The sequence below is a fragment of the Lissotriton vulgaris genome, chromosome 6, assembly GCF_964263255.1.
Source record: "Lissotriton vulgaris chromosome 6, aLisVul1.2, whole genome shotgun sequence".
Classification (NCBI taxonomy): Eukaryota; Metazoa; Chordata; class Amphibia; order Caudata; family Salamandridae; genus Lissotriton; species Lissotriton vulgaris.
In genome coordinates, this window is record NC_141694.1 from 1346376336 (window position 1) to 1346394135 (window position 17800).

Here is a 17800-nt window from a genome sequence, read left to right on the forward strand (position 1 = left end):
ATCTAGCAGGTCGCCACCATCTTGCCCATCTCCAAGCCCAGTTTTCCATTCCCAGTGCTGCATGAAGCTTGAAAGTAATAACTGTGTTGATAAATGTTCGGCACAAATACAATAGGTTTTGCTGTCAAGGTCAGAGGTCACATTTCAGTTGTTGAGTCAGAAGTTCAGGAGAGCTCGAAACAGGACAATTGCAGTAATGAATTATTTTAACACAAATAATGACATCCAGCAGCACGATGTTTAGAAGTTTGTTTTACATGTTTTTTAAACCTGGCAAATATAGATTCATGGTTTTGGCGATGCAATCAGTAAAAGCCAATCTCGTACCAGGGTGGATGTGTTTATATTGTAAATGTTCATTAAAACATTGATACTATCTGCAACTATCTTTTTTTCACCTCAATTTAATATTGTATTATGCAATGTATTATATGTGCTCATATCTTACCTGCAACAATGCTGGGCTTTTAGCTGTAGTGTAACTGGATAAGTAGCATTTTGGATTGCACGCTCACTACATACATTATAGTATGTTTTCTATGTCTACTTAATGATCCAATGGGAAAGGCTATTTAATTTGTTTGTATTTTGGCGCCAAACTAGACTGACGAAGTCTTCCTGAAAGCCGAAACACGTATCTTTGCCTCTGAGATTGGGGGCAACCTTGCGCAATAAATTGATGCTGAATTTAACACTTCGAGTCTGTGCCTTCTGCCATGGAGTTTTTGTGGGAGTTGGATTTGTGTTGTTCATATGATGCAGTGTGAAGCGGTCATCACGCTTACACAGAACACCAGTTGTTTGTGGCTCTCCCTTCTGACCGGAACTTTGGAGGAGTACAGGTGTGCTATCGGAGGAGCCCCCAGTGGGTTACCCAGGATGAGGAATGAGGATGACTGCAGTGAGAGACCTGGATCTTGGCAGCGGCGCGGTTCTTGCAACTGCCGGTGTTGTGTAATATCAGGTATCCCCTCGGGATCGTGTATCCCCTTCGCTTCGGCAGATTCCGGACGACCTGCCTATTGGACAGCTCAGCCGAGCCCCCAGTAGCCCCGCCCACCCCAGGAGAGAAGAACCTCGGCTCAGGCAGGCAGAACGAGCAGCGCGCCGAGCTGCAGATAGAAATGCACGCATTGCATACGGGTGATTCTTACACAGCCATAATTCCCTTACGTCTTGGAGACAGAAGAGGAAATAATTCACGGCGCTGAAATTAGCTCAAAATACAATTATTTTCTGGGCAAACTCGAACTGCTGGCTAAAGTATTACGATCTCGGATAAAGAGTTCTTTTAGGAAGCACGCATAAATGTGTGACATTTTAATAATTTCAGTGAAATTATTAGTGGCATTTCAACGAATATGAGTGAAACTAAAAGTAAGCCAAACATAAGCAAATGCTCGACTTACGATATGTGTAGAGAGAAGAGCCAGTGTGGAAATCAGCATATTCAGGACAATGTCTGCAATTTAGCCGCCCATGATACCATACCTAATACAAACTAAGTTATCCTCCAAACAAAGTGATAGTCAGCAAACTCGCCATAAACAACACAGGTGGAAACAATCGTTTTAAACATGCAGTGGAGTTAATCCAGAAACATGTGACTGCAGGCTGAGCCAAGGAAATTAAGAAATGCGTGACTCTCTTCAGTTATACTATGTCCATTCACCATGTTTACTACATGAAAATGAGACCAAGCACAATGCAAAGGAAAAGTGATATTCACAATTGTAGAAAGCCCAAAATACAGTGATTGCTGCCTAAATTATCAATAAATGATGACCTTAAACCTGATGGTGCAGAACCCTCATAATCTCAATTCAAAATATAAATGATGAAAATACTTCGGTAGTGCGTCAGACACAAATGTTTAAATGCACCCTTTCGTTGAAAACAAAACGAAAAAGAAAAATGAAACAATGCCCCATGCATAATTATTCACCATTTGCTGTTGTATTAAGATGATTCCTGCTTATGCACAGAATACAACTCGATTTTTCCAGGAGGCCTCTGATGTTTCATAATATATGTACTGCGATTTCAAATGTTCAGGGTCATAACCAGGCGGGACAGAATACGAATGAATGATGGTCGAATACGCTAAATTCTTTTCTTAAATGCTCAAAGGCACGAATTTCAGGAACTAGACTCCAGCATGACCGTCGGCATGACTTGTAGTGCGCCCCCTGAGCCTCCAACAAATGAGCAGATGAATCATAATGTTCATGAAACTGTGAGGGGCAGTTAAGTGTGTCCCCCTGCGCAAACATGCGAAGGGCTGGATAGGTGAATGTTGAGAGTGTGGCTGGGACGCGATACATGTGTCGACTCCAAAATGAAAACTAAAACCCGCCTCCTACCTCATAGTCGACTTGTCCCACGGAAGTCTGCCAGAGACGGGCAAGCTAAGAAAATAAAACCTTGCGCCCGCCTCCTAGGAGGCCAACTACCCTGCATGCAATAATCACAAGGGAAGCGCGCCTTCAATACAACAATGACGATAAGCTGCAATAGACAACTTGGAAGTGCTGTTGATTGTTGTTTCATCAGGCTTCGCTGTGCTCCAGTTCGCCATCTATTTAAGTTCCTGACACAGTCAGACACAGGCACGCTTTCTATAGCACAGTAAGTTCGTTGTTGAAGCTCCTTGTTACAGCATGCCTGGTGGTGTTTGGGGTCCCTAATTTGTATATGCTGTCCACTATTCTAGTGGGCACCTTGCACCAGTCCAAACAACCCTTATTGATGGTAGGTTTAAAGACAGCCTATTTAGAAATCTATCCTAATGGTAGCTGTGGAGAGCAGCCTTCAGGTTAAGTCTTGAAGGATTGTAAAGCAGCTTGTTTTACCAGTCTATAATCTCATGAATGACCAAATGAAAGGAGGACCACACCAGGTATATATATAAAATATATGTATTTTTTCGAAACACATCACCCTAGTCTCTTTATGAGGGTAGAGGTAAAAGTACATTCAGTAAACTTATTTTGTACACAGTAAATTAGCACAATATACATTGAGCCCTAGGGGCGTACCAAACCATATACTTAGAAGGTGGTATAAGAACCACGACTGACATAGATACAAGGCCTAGCGCCTTTAGAATCACAGGGGCCACTATGAACCACCCAAGGTAGTGACACAGGGGACCCACGGGGGACGTGCGCCATGTCTAAACACAGCCGCGAATCACCAATAAGTTCTAGGATGGAAAGTCGCGTTTTTTAAAATTACAGATTGTCGTGTCCTTGTTGTGGGCGCTGGGCAGCACATCAAACGCGGGACACAGGTTGGTTGTGCAACACTTTCTTTATTATATATTCTCGTAGCTGGCTACATGCACGTCTATCCCCATGTCCGTCCTGGTCAAGCTGATCCCCTTCCTGTCCCCTAACCCGATGTGGTGTCCGGTGACCTGGTCACCTCCCTCATGACCCACAGGGTCCTAGTGTCCTCCAGTCCTTATCTGTCAGGTCACGACATCTCCCCCTTTGTTGCAAACAAATGTTCATGGTACCGTTCTTTGTTATGGTGAGAAGAGAGAGAGAGAGAGAGAGTGTCCAGGTGTCGTGATTGACTCGTCTCTCTACTTTCTAACTCCTATGTTTCTTCGCTTAGTCTCTCTGTCTCCCTGCATTCCTTTTTGGTCGCTGTTCTCTGCCATCGTCTTTTTCTTTTGTTTGTTTGTTGTCCTCCTTCTGCTCTCTGCGTGCCAGCCTCCATCTTTCCACTTCTAGCTCCTTGTCGTGTGTCGATGTCCTGGGCCAGCTGGCGCTATCTCTGTTGGCTCCTCTCTTTCTACGGCCGCCCTTTGTTTTGTCTGGTCTTTCAGTTGTTCTTTTTCGTGCCCTTCCTCTTTCTCTGGTCCCTGTTTCTTCTCTTTGCTCGCTTTCGGTGCGTTGTTCATTTTCCTTTTTGTCATATGTCATAGTTATAAGACCCATTGTTTGGGCTGTGTTGTTGCTTAGCAGGCATGGTCCTGGAACGTCGCCTTTCAGCACATGTATGTCTTCTTTGTTCTTTTTGTCTTTATATTTCAGTTCCCTTGTGAAATTTCCCAAGTTTGTTATCTCTTTCTTTGACCCCCAGGTGAAGATCTTCACCTTGGATGCTCTCAGTGTCGGCTTTGATTCCATTTTCTCGTATTCTGATGCACACATGACATTGCATGTTGCACCATTGTCCAGTACAAACTCCGCTTCATGTTCTCCTACTCCTATCTTTGCCACGTCCGTCTTATCCTGGGTGCTTCTGCCTGTATGAGTTGTGGTCTCTCCTTTTCTGTTTTCCCCACTCAGTTCTATGTGAACCTCCGACATGTGGTATAGTCTTTCCACTTTCTCTTCTTCCTCATCTTCACCTGATCCTCGCGATGAACTTCTTCTTTCTCTGTCAACATATCTGATGTGTCTTGTAGTCGACTCTTGTTGTCTTCCAGTTGTTCTCCTGTCATCTCTGAATTGTCCGCCTTGGCACATACTGGCGTAGTGATTTCTCCCGTTACATCTTTTGCACGTCTGGCCAAAAGCTGGGCACGGACCTCTATGTGGAAATTCCATGCCACACTTGTAGCACGTTTCTTCATGCTGTCTCCTCCCTGTTGGTTCTCTCTGGTCGTTCCTCCACCGGCCTGTGCGATATTTGTTCGTCACGTAGTGTGCGTTTTCTATTTCAAGGTTCTTTCCTCTTTCAATTTCCTTGGCATGTGCCGTTGCTCTCGCCTCTGCTCTTGCCAGAGATAGGATGCTCTCCAATGAGATCTGTTCTTTAAGGATCCTTGCCCTGAATCCTGTGTCGCGACAGCCTTCAATGATCCGTAGCCTTATTGCTTGTTCGTTGTCAAACTTGTCGAACTCGCAATGTGTCACTAATTTTCTCAGCCTTGTCGCAAAGTCATCCAGCGTCTCATCCACTTGTTGACACGCAATAGTGAATGTATATCGTTCGAAATCAATGTTCCGTTGTGGGTCAAATTTGGCCGTTGGGCATTTCTTTAATGTCTCATATGTCTTTGTTTCTTCGGTTGGCAGTGTCACTAGAAGTTCTTCGATGTCATCCCCTGCTAAGTTCAGCAGTAACCCTAGTCTCTTTCCTTCTGTTACGTCCGTTGCTTCCATATATCTTTCGAACCGTCTGATCCACTTCTCCCATCTTATTCCTGTTTGTGGCTCCGATAAGTTGAACGGCAGTGGCCTCCTGTATTGTGCACTGGGCTTTGGGTCTGCCATCTTTGCCTTCTTGCCTTGTCTGTTCTTTCCCCTTTCTTTTCTTTCGCTCCTTTGTGCGTTGTTCTATGTTTCCTTTGCTCTTTGTCTTTTTTTTTTTGTACCGTCTCTTTCCTCTTTCCTTCCTTCCTTTCTCTTTATCTTCCTTTTCTTTGTTTTTTTCTCTTTATTCTTTCACTGTTTCTTTTCTTTCCTTTATTTATTTCTTGTCTTTCTATTAGTATTTTCTTCTCTTTTTTTCTGTTTTTCTATCTTCTTTTCCAGTAATTTCTTTTGTATTTCTTTGTTTGTGTCTTATTATTACTTCAATTCCTTTATTTTGATTGTTTCTTGACTTTGCCTGTGCTTCTTTTCTTCTTTTTCTTTGAAATCGGCGTTTTTTAACTATTTTCGTGGCTTTCCTGACCTCAAAACGGCCTCCCGATTTTCTTGCTTGCTGATTGGTGTGAGAAGTTGGCCTGATATGCAGTGCTCACTATTCTAGTGATCACTATGCATCAGTCCAAACGACCCTTATGGTGATTGGTTGTAAGTCAACCTTAGACCAGCTATCCTAGTAGCGTGGATACGAGCAGTCTTCGGGCTAAACTCTAGAGGGCGTGTTAAGCCAGCTGTTATACCATCACATATACCCCTTGAACACCAAGTGAAAGGACACCACACAAGTGTTATGAAAATAAACAGTGTATTTATTTAGATCACAACAGCCCTGTACTCTTTATGAGGACAGGGTACTAAGCACACAACAAAACTCTTATGAAAATACTTCAAGTGCACAATATACACAAATGCCCGAGGGCACGGAAAGTTAGTGTTCTCGGGCGAACCCGATAAGGTAAGTCGAAAACGACAGTGACTCTGGACCCTTAGATAATGAGGCTATGCTGGGGCACCGAAATGCCGAAGTTACCTAGCCCAGGGGCTGCGGCTACATAGGTCTTTTACAGACGTCGGGAATCCTCACTGACGAACCAGGAGCCTGAAGGAAGGAGTTGCTGGCAGGCGACTAGTGAAGATAGTTCGAAGAGATCCAAGCCTGGATCGAAGATGGATGACACCTGAAAGCAGAGGGGACCAAGTTCGTAACTACTAGCCAGTAGTCAGAGGGCACCAGGAGGGCACCGGATGGTCGTCACCTCGACTAGGTGAGTGGGCGACGCTAGGCTCGGCAGTCTCACGGACCAGGAGGCGTTGTCGGCGACCAGGATGGAGGTGCGAGCTGTCCCACGATGGTTGATGCTGTCGGCGTCGCTGGGCCCAGGATTGGGGCAACAAGCCTTGGCAAATTTAGGCCCACGCGGTGGACCTAAAATGGCGTCTTGAGTGGACCAGGAGGGTCCGGGGTACTCCTCTGGTGGAAGGGAGCAAGGGCCAGTCTGGAGCAACCAGACCAGCAGCAGTGATGTCGTCGGGCGTCGTCGAGAAGGCCACAAGCCAGCGGGCTAGTAGCCAGACAACGTGATGAGCAGCGAAAAGCAGAAGGGCCCCACGCAGATTGTGGAGATGCTGGGAGGCTGGACTTCGGTGCTGGAGCTGCTCAGGGTCGGGGCTTCTCGGACCCCAAAGCACTCACCAGAGGATCCCTCGGCGGTCGTGCTGGATAGAAGTCGTGCAGTTCTGATGATGGCCGGTCCCTCGAGGTCTCGTCGCACCCACGGATCTCAGCTGAGCTGACGATGTGGGTAGAGGTCAGAGGTGCCAGGGAAGCCGGGTCTCGTTGAGCTGGGCAGTCGGATTCCGGAGGAATGACGTGCAGCAAACCGCAGAGTTCTTAGATGGTGCCTGCGGATGCAGGGTGACTACTCCTTAGTCACAAGGGAGAAATCTTGAGAAGAGTCGAGAGTTCCTTTCCTAGAAAGTAGTTTCTTGATTCAAAGATGATCTAATTTGGAAGGGTCCCCGCTCCTGCCTTTATCCTAAAGAAAGGGGTGGGTACGTGACTAGGTCCTGCCCTAGGGGTGGGACCAGGAAGGGGGGTGGTTACACCCCTCTCCCATGCCAGACTTTCCCCAGGCCAGGGGCTGGGGTGCCCCTGGAACTGGTTCTAGCCGGCAGATGCGTAGTGAGCACCGGGGTGCCACTCCGCAGTCACCTTCCTGTAAAGCCCTGCCTACCCAGGATACACAAAACCCTGTCTGGGATGGTGCTAGCACCGCCCCGGACAGGAAACCCTTTGTCCAAGCTCTCCTCGCTGGAAGGACTCCCAGCAGCAGGAGGTCAGACTCGTGTCTGTGGTGGCAGCATCCATTTTGTGGAGCTGAGGCTTCAGTTAACTTTAACCGGGGTTCACAGTTACGTACATGTCGTGTCCCTCTAGAAGGGTGGAATGCTAACCCCGTCGCCAGCATTGGTGAGGGGTTAGTATCCCAATTCGTATGACACCTTACTCGACATGTTTTGATAAAGCAATACCAAAGATAGCATTTAACCGCGAGGATTATAATGCACTTAAGAGTATATGGTACGCGTTATCATGGAACAGCTATTGGGACTTGGTTCCGCAAGCTGCAAACGGGCTCAGCTCATGCCAGAGCACCATTTCACACGATTCCAAGCACTCTGCCTTCAGGATTGTCAAGGCCTGCCATAGGAGTGACTGATAGGGATCCGTGTGTCCATTTTCGGGGTTAGATATAGGTATACTATATCTAAAGCAAAGGGCGAGTACACCACCTTGCCCCAGCTGTCGTGCAGCCAGTTGTGTCAGATTTAGATGGCCATCCAGGGGTGGCATAATACATACTTCACCCCCTGGTAGGCCCTGGGTACACCGATGTCCTGAGTGACAGGGTCTGACAAGGTGGCCCAGTTCCAATTGGGTAATGCACCTAAGGTACACATGTCAATTTAGTGAGAGAACAGCTAGGCTGTGGTCTGATTGGCAGGCCCACAGCCAGCGAAAGTCGTAAACCAGTGAAACAAAAGCAAAAAATCTGGGTGATCATAGGATTGCAGACCCTACTCTCCTACATGACCCCCCCCCCCCAAACGTTGGGACAATAAACTAACCTTGACCAGGTGAGTCTTCTTGTTCTAAGTTTAAATACCTGGAGAGCCCATCTGCATTGCCATGATCAGTGCCAGGTCTATGCTCCACTGTGAAGTCCATCCCCTGTAGGGAAATGGACCACCTAAGCAGTTTGGGGGTTTCACCCTTCATCTGATTTAGCCATAAGAGGGGCTTATGGTCGGTCTGAATCTTGAAATGAGTGCCAAACAAGTATGGCCTCAGTTTCTTCAGGGCCCAAACCACAGCAAAGGCCTCCCTCTCAATAGCTGACCAATTTTTCTTTCTGGGGGTCAGCCTTCTGCTTATAAAAGCAATGGGCTGGTCATTACCATCAAAATTCAGTTGAGATAGAACAGCTCCCACACCCAACTCAGAAGCATCTGTTTGGACAATGAATGGTTTGGAGTAGTCTGGACTCTTGAGGATAGGTGCTGTGCACATGGCCTGTTTTAGGTCATCGAATGCTTTTTGACAGCCTGCTGTCCACTGAACCTTTTTTGGCATTTTCTTACTTGTCAGTTCATTAAGTGGAGTCACAATTGATCCATAATTTCTGACAAACTTTCGGTAGTAACCAGTCAGGCCCAAGAAAGCTCGAACCTGAGTCTGGGTGGTTGGAGGAGCCCAGTCCCTGATTGACTGTATTTTGCTCTCCAGTGGCTGAACTTGGCCTCCACCTACAAGGTGGCCCAAGTATACAACCTTTGTCTGCCCTATCTGGCACTTTGTGGCCTTGATAGTGAGACCTGCTGCTTGCAGTGCCTCTAACACTTTCCTCAGGTGGACCAGGTGATCCTCCCAGGTGGAGCTAAAAACAGCAATATCGTCAAGATACGCTGCACAGAAGTCATCCAGCCCAGTGAGAACATGATTCACCAGCCTTTGGAAGGTGGCAGGTGCATTTTTCAAACCAAAGGGCATTACCACAAATTGATAATGCCCACCAGGGGTAGAAAATGCTGTCTTGGGCTTGGCGTCCTCAGCCAACCTGATTTGCCAATACCCAGCTGTCAGGTCAAATGTACTTAAGTAGTTGGCAGAAGCCAATCTATCTATAAGCTCATCTGCCCTTGGTATTGGGTGGGCGTCAGTCTTAGTGACTGCATTTAGACCCCTGAGTCTACGCAAAACCTCATCTCTTTCTTACCACCCTGGGTGTGAGGCTTTGGCACTAGAACTACTGGACTAGCCCAAGGGCTATCCGAGGGTTCAATGACTCCCAACTCCAACAATTTCTGCACTTCAGTTTTGATGCAGTCTCTAACATGATCAGGCTGCCTGTAGATTTTACTCTTGACTGGCAAGCTGTCACCAGTGTCAACCTCATGGGTACACCAATTGGTCTGACTGGGTGTTAGAGAGAACATATGCCGGAAGGATTGAAGAACCTGTTTGCAATCCTTCTGTTGATGTACAGAGAGGCTGCCACAAAAGACAACACCATCCACTGATCCATCATCAGGATTCTGAGTGAGCAGGTCTGGGAGAGGGTCACTCTCTTCCTCCTGTCCCTCATTTATGGCCATGAGCAAGCTCATGTCCTTCCTGTCGACATATGCTTTGAGCCTGTTGACGTGGAGCACCCGGTGGGGGCTCCTGGGAGTTCCAAGGTCCACCAGGTAGGTGACCTCTCCCTTTTGCTCAAGAATCGTGTGGGGCCTAGACCATTTGTCTTTGAGTGCTGCTGGGGCCACCGGCTCCAACACCCACACCTTCTGTCCAGGCTGATAAACAGTCAGGACAGCCTTTTGGTCATGGCAAGCTTTTTGGAGTTCTTGGCTGGCCTTAAGGTTTTCAGATGCCTTTTCCATGTACTCAGCCATCCGGGAGCGGAGACCAAGTACATAGTCCACTATGTTGGTTGCAGGCTTTTTGAGAGGTCTATCCCATCCTTCCTTCACCAAACACAGGGGTCCTCTTACAGGATGTCCATACAAAAGTTCAAAAGGGCTGTAGCCAACCCCCTTCTGTGGGACTTCTCTATAAGCGAATAAAAGGCAGGGAATCAGGACATCCCATCTACGCCTGAGCTTTTCAGGTAGTCCATGAATCATCCCTTTTAGGGTCCGGTTGAACCTTTCAACAAGCCCATTGCATTGTGGATGATAGGGTGTAGTGAACTTGTAGTTGACACCACATTCCTTCCACATAGCAGTTAAGTAGCTTGACATGAAGTTTGCACCTCTGTCAGAGACAACCTCCTTGGGGAAGCCCACTCTAGAGAACACTCCAACTAGGGCTCTTGTCACAACAGGTGCTGTAGTGGTCCTAAGGGGAATAGCTTCAGGATACCTGGTGGCATGATCCACTACCACCAGTATAAACTTGTGCCCTGATGCTGTCTGGGGTTCCATTGGACCGACAATGTCAATCCCCACTCGCTCAAAGGGCACCCCCACCACAGGCATTGGTACAAGGGGGGCCTTTGTTGTGCCACCTGACTTACCACTGGCTTGGCAAGTGACACAGGAGCGACAAAACTCCTTGGTATCCTCGTTCATGTGAGGCCAGTGAAAGTGTGAGACAAGCCTGTCCCACGTCTTCGTCTGGCCTAAGTGTCCTGCTAAGGGAATCTCGTTGGCCAAGGTAAGAAGGAACCCTCGCTGAGACAAGGGGATAACCAGCCTCCTGGTCATGCCAGGCTTGGGGTCTCTTGCCTCAGTGTACAGGAGTCCATCCTCCCAGTATACCTTGTGGGTACCTGTGGCGTTCCCAGCAGCCTCAGCAGCAGCCTGCTGTCTGAGGGGTTCAAGGGAAGGGCAGTCTAACTGGTCCTTCCCCAGGTCTTCTCTTGAGGGTCCCCCTGAGCCCAGAAATTCAACTCGATCAAGTTCAAATTCTTTAGGCTCAGTTTCCCTCAATTCCTGTAGGTCAGCCTCCTCTGAGACTTGATCCTCAACCTGGGGAAAGGGGGAAGGCGATGCCTTAACCCTACTGCTCTTCTTCTTGGGAGGTGTCTGGTCCATTGTTCCAGGATCCAGCACCTGTTCAGTGGGGCATCTTCTGACCTGTGACCTAGTCACAGCAAGCACATGTGCTGGCAAGCCTAACATCTCCATGTCAGTCCTCTGCTCCACTTCTGACCATTGTGATGACTAGGGGTGGGCGGCCAGCTACGCTCCGTGCACGGAGTGTGCGTAGTGCCGCCCACTCCGCATTTTGCGGAGCTGGCGGAGCCAGGCGGCACTACGCACGCTCCGCAGACGGAGCGTAGCTGGCCGCCACCCGCCTCCCTCCCGCCCTCCCTAAATACTTTAAAATAAAGGAATGCTATAATTTAAAAAGCACTTACCTTGCCGCCGCTGGCCGCCGCGTTCCCCGGGGCTCGTTATCTTCCGTCTTCCGTCTTTATCAGTAATGCGCATGCGCGGGCGGCCGCGCATGCGCATTTTCACGAGAAAATGCGCATGCGCGGCCGCCCGCGCATGCGCATTACTGATAAAGACGGAAGACGGAAGATAACGAGCCCCGGGGAACGCGGCGGCCAGCGGCGGCAAGGTAAGTGCTTTTTAAATTATAGCATTCCTTTATTTTAAAGTATTTAGGGAGGGCGGGAGGGAGGCGGGTGGCGGGGCTGGCGGCCAGTGGTTTTGCGGAGTGGGGCTACGCGGAGTGCGGAGGTGGGCGTAGTTTCTCGCCCACTTCGCGTAGCTCCGCGAAGCCCCACTCCGCGAACTCCGCCCAGGGTTAGTGATGACTCCAAATCATTGCCCAACAAACAATCCACTGGGAGGTCTGAACTAACAACAACCTTTTTCTGGCCATTTACCCCTCCCCAGGAGAAAGCAACAATCGCCATACTATGACTGGTAGTGACGTTGCTGGCATTGGTCACCAGGAAATCTGTACCTGGCATGATCTGTCCAGGGTCCACAAAGTTAGGTGTCACCATGGTGACACTGGCACAAGTGTCCCTATAGGCCTGAGCCATTTTTCCATTTATTAAAGGCGTCTGCCTGTATTTGCCCAAAGTATTGGGACTGACATCAGGGGACATATCCATATCCCCTGTACAGACAAGGACAGCCTGAGTGAGTGTGCCAACTAAGTTGTCATACCCCTCAGAACCCAAGGTTAACCCAACTAATCCCTTGGGAGGTGCACTACTACTGCTGGCTGTACTAGGGGGCACAGGTGCCTTAGGGGCTGCAGTAGCAGGAGTCTGCCCTCCTTTCTTGGTGCACTCACTAAACCAGTGAGTTTTACTTTTACAGTATTGGCACCACCGTTTTGATTGGCCTTCTTGATTCTTCTTTTTCTGGGAAGCCTGACCCCCCCCCCCCTCTTTGGGTTGTTGGGGACCTGTCGAAGACTTCTGGTCATTTTGTTCACCCTTAGAATCTTTACCCTTCTGGTCTGCTTTCTTCTGACCACCCTGGTTCTGGCCCTGGTTTTGCTTAACCCTTGTCCTGACCCATCTGTCTGCCTTCTTTCCCAATTCTTGGGAAGAGGTCAGATCCGAGTCGACAAGGTGCTGATGCAACAACTGGTTCTGACAATTGTTTAAAATCTGTTCCCTCATGATCAGATTGTACAATCCTGTATAATCAGTAACCTTACTGCCCAGCAACCAGCCCTCCAAAGCCTTAGTGGCACAATCGACAAAATCAGACCAGTCCTGAGACTGAGTTTTCTGGGTATCCCTGAACAGCAACCTGTACTGCTCAGTGGTTAGGCCGAACCCATCAATCAGTGTGTTCTTCAGGACCTGGTAATCGTTAGCGTCCTCAGCTCTAGTAGTGAGGAGCTTATCTCTACCTTTACCTTCAAAGGAGAGCCATAAGATAGCTGCCCACTGACTCTGGGGGACACACTTAACAGTGCAGGCCCTCTCCAAAGCAGTAATCCATTTATGGATATCATCCCCTTGCTTAAAGGGGGGCACTATCTTACTCAGGTGTCTAGTGTCTAAACTCCAGTTTTCCCTTGTGGAAATGCTGCCACCAGTGGAATCTAGTCCACGTAACTTTTGCTCTCTAGCGAAGGCAAGTCTTTCTTTGGCCAGGGCAAGTTCTTCCCTTTCAATCCTCAGATTGACTTCCCTCACTTTGGCTTCGTACACTCTCCTCTGAGGGGATGTCATCCCTCGTTGAGAAGAGCCCTGAGAGCCATTGGTTCGAACGGATCTGTTAGAGCCTCTCAATAGAGACCTAACTCGTCCATTCCCAATGTTAAGCTGGCCGGAGAGGGGCCCCAGGGGTCTCCTAGTACCATTCTCGTGCCTGCTTAAGTTGTCCCTAGTTAGCTGGCTAACTACTTCTGGACCTTTGTCTGCCTCGTCCTCAGATGGCTCTAGATCCTCATCCTCCTCTTCACCTTCTGCAGAGAGATGGATAAGGTCAGGGTCACCTGTGGTTCCCTCTAGGGGGGCATATTCCCATCTGGATGAGAAGGATCTGTGTGACCAGCCCTCCTAGCATCATAAGTCTCTAAGAGACCAATCAGAAAAGGAATGGTAGGGTTTGCACCCTGTTTTAGCTTCCTGGATGTACAGATTTGTCTCATCTCCTGGAAGCTAAGTGCAGCATATCTGGAAGTGACCTGTGGAAAGTCCACTGACACAAGGGGAGACTCAGTGTTTCCTCCTTTGTCTGACATGCTGCTTCTAGTGTGGTGTAAGTGATGCACCTACCTACACTATATGTTTGCCTACTGATCCCTTGCTAAGAGTTGTAGCCAAGGTGTGCTAAGCCTTGAGGAGCTACAACAGCTGGTTCAGTAGAACTCAGAGTATTCTAAGCTAAGTTATATGTACCTGGAGTACTTATGTGATCTTTCACAAGATATTCTTAGGATACGTGTGGTAAAACAACAGCAAGCTCAAATCCCAACCGCTGCTCACCAATGTGAGAAGTTGGCCTGATATGCAGTGCTCACTATTCTAGTGATCACTATGCATCAGTCCAAACGACCCTTATGGTGATTGGTTGTAAGTCAACCTTAGACCAGCTATCCTAGTAGCGTGGATACGAGCAGTCTTCGGGCTAAACTCTAGAGGGCGTGTTAAGCCAGCTGTTATACCATCACATATACCCCTTGAACACCAAGTGAAAGGACACCACACAAGAGTTATGAAAATAAACAGTGTATTTATTTAGATCACAACAGCCCTGTACTCTTTATGAGGACAGGGTACTAAGCACACAACAAAACTCTTATGAAAATACTTCAAGTGCACAATCTACACAAATGCCCGAGGGCACGGAAAGTTAGTGTTCTCAGGCGAACCCGATAAGGTAAGTCGAAAACGACAGTGACTCTGGACCCTTAGATAATGAGGCTATGCTGGGGCACCGAAATGCCGAAGTTACCTAGCCCAGGGGCTGCAGCTGCATAGGTCTTTTACAGACGTCGGGAATCCTCGCTGACGAACCAGGAGCCTGAAGGAAGGAGTTGCTGGCAGGCGACCAGTGAAGATAGTTCGAAGATATCCAAGCCTGGATCGAAGATGGATGACACCTGAAAGCAGAGGGGACCAAGTTCGTAACTACTAGCCAGTAGTCCGAGGGCACCTGGAGGGCACCGGATGGTAGTCACCTCGACTAGGTGAGTGGGCGACACTAGGCTCGGCAGTCTCACGGACCAGGAGGCGTTGTCGGCGACCAGGATGGAGGTGCGAGCTGTCCCACGATGGTTGATGCTGTCGGCGTCGCTGGGCCCAGGATTGGGGCAACAAGCCTTGGCAAATTTAGGCCCACGCGGTGGACCTAAAATGGCGTCTTGAGTGGACCAGGAGGGTCCGGGGTACTCCTCTGGTGGAAGGGAGCAAGGGCCAGTCTGGAGCAACCAGACCAGCAGCAGTGATGTCGTCGGGCGTCGTCGAAAAGGCCACAAGCCAGCGGGCTAGTAGCCAGACAACGTGATGAGCAGCGAAAAGCAGAAGGGCCCCACGCAGATCGTGGAGATGCTGGGAGGCTGGACTTCGGTGCTGGAGCTGCTCAGGGTCGGGGCTTCTCGGACCCCAAAGCACTCACCAGAGGATCCCTCGGCGGTCGTGCTGGATAGAAGTCGTGCAGTTCTGATGATGGCCGGTCCCTGTCCCTCAAGGTCTCGTTGCACCCACGGATCTCAGCTGAGCTGACGATGTGGGTAGAGATCAGAGGTGCCAGGGAAGCCGGGTCTCGTCGAGCTGGGCAGTCGGATTCCGGAGGAATGACGTGCAGCAAACCGCAGAGTTCTTAGATGGTGCCTGCGGATGCAGGGTGACTACTCCTTAGTCACAAGGGAGAAATCTTGAGAAGAGTCGAGAGTTCCTTTCGTAGAAAGTAGTTTCTTGATTCAAAGATGATCTAATTTGGAAGGGTCCCCTCTCCTGCCTTTATCCTAAAGAAAGGGGTGGGTACATGACTAGGTCCTGCCCTAGGGGTGGGACCAGGAAGGGGGGTGGTTACACCCCTCTCCCATGCCAGACTTTCCCCAGGCCAGGGGCTGGGGTGCCCCTGGAACTGGTTCTAGCCGGCAGATGCGTAGTGAGCACCGGGGTGCCACTCCACAGTTACCTTCCTGTAAAGCCCTGCCTACCCAGGATACACAAAACCCTGTCTGGGATGGTGCTAATACCGCCCCGGACAGGAAACCCTTTGTCCAAGCTCTCCTCGCTGGAAGGACTCCCAGCAGCAGGAGGTCAGACTCGTGTCTGTGGTGGCAGCATCCATTTTGTGGAGCTGAGGCTTCAGTTAACTTTAACGGGGTTCACAGTTACGTACATGTCGTGTCCCTCTAGAAGGGTGGAATGCTAACCCCGTCGCCAGCATTGGTGAGGGGTTAGTATCCCAATTTGTATGACACCTTACTCGACATGTTTTGATAAAGCGATACCAAAGATAGCATTTAACCGCGAGGATTATAATGCACTTAAGAGTATATGGTACGCGTTATCATGGAACAGCTATTGGGACTTGGTTCCGCAAGCTGCAAACGGGCTCAGCTCATGCCAGAGTACCATTTCACACGATTCCAAGCACTCCGCCTTCAGGATTGTCAAGGCCTGCCATAGGAGTGACTGATAGGGATCCGTGTGTCCATTTTCGGGGTTAGATATAGGTATACTATATCTAAAGCAAAGGGCGAGTACACCACCTTGCCCCAGCTGTCGTGCAGCCAGTTGTGTCAGATTTAGATGGCCATCCAGGGGTGGCATAATACATGCTTCAGCCCCTGGTAGGCCCTGGGTACACCGATGCCCTGAGTGACAGGGTCTGACAAGGTGGCCCAGTTCCAATTGGGTAATGCACCTAAGGTACACATGTCAATTTAGTGAGAGAACAGCTAGGCTGTGGGTCTGATTGGCAGGCCCACAGCCAGAGAAAGTCGTAAACCAGTGAAACAAAAGCAAAAAATCTGGGTGATCATAGGATTGCAGACCCTACTCTCCTACAATTGGCTCCTGTGCCTGACTTCAAAATGGCCGCCGAGAGTCTTGCGAGACTTCTCAGACAATCGCGCTATTGCCTGACCTCAAAATGGCCGCCGAGACTCTCGCGTGATCTCGGGCCAGTCCTTTGAACTTCGCGCTGCTCTGCACGGCGCTTACCGGCAGAGTCTGTTCTTCTCTCGCGGCGGTTGGGGTGGGCTCCCACGTCGCTGGTCTTCTTTGTTGGCGATTTGGGCTGTCTTCTTGGGCACTCTTCTTCTTCTGGGCACAATGCGATCCAGGGTGGGCTCCTGGTATAAAATCGCTGTTTTTCTTCCAATGAGCACGCAGATGGGTGCGTCGCCTCGTCGCCAGTTGTCGTGTTCTTGTTGTGGGCGCTGGGCAGCACATCAAACGCGGGGCACAGGTTGGTTGTGCAACGCTTTCTTTATTATATATTCTCGTAGCTGGTTACATGCACGTCTATCCCCATGTCCGTCCTGGTCAGTCTGATCCCCTTCCTGTCCCCTAACCAGATGTGGTGTCCGGTGACCTGGTCACCTCCCTCATGACCCACAGGGTCCTAGAGTCCTCCAGTCCTTATCTGTCAGGTCACGACACAGATTAAGGACACTTAGAAGAGGACTTGGAGCAAACCCCTTTAGAACTAGGAGGTTCTAGAGTCAACACCAATGGGAGCACCGGAGTACTCGAGTTACCTCACCCAGGGAAGCTGGGTGCATAGGTGACTTTTCGTGTCGGGTTTCATCGTCGATTTCAATGGCAAGCTGCTGAAGAATGCTGCAGGCGACCAAGTGGAAAGTGTCCGGGTGGATCCAAGGGTGGATCGGAGATCTGAAGAACCTGAAAGCAGAGGGGACATCGTTTGGGTCACTAGCCAGTGACCAGGAAGGTGACGAACAGATGCCCACCGATGTCGGGTGATTTCAGGTGAAGAAGGTGAAGCTTTACTGTTCAGCCACGAGGACCAGGAGGTGTCGAGGATGACCAGTAACTGGATTCGAGCTGTCCCACTAAGGATGTCGAGTGCTGCGGTGTCGGTTTCCGGATCAGACCCAACAAGCCTTGGCAACAACAACCCACGTAGAAAGAAAAGATCGGCTTTGGTGAAGGCCAGCAAGGTCTGAGGGACACACCCTTTGAAGGGGAGTCAGGGCATGTCTGGTGCAACGAGGGAAGCCAAAGAAA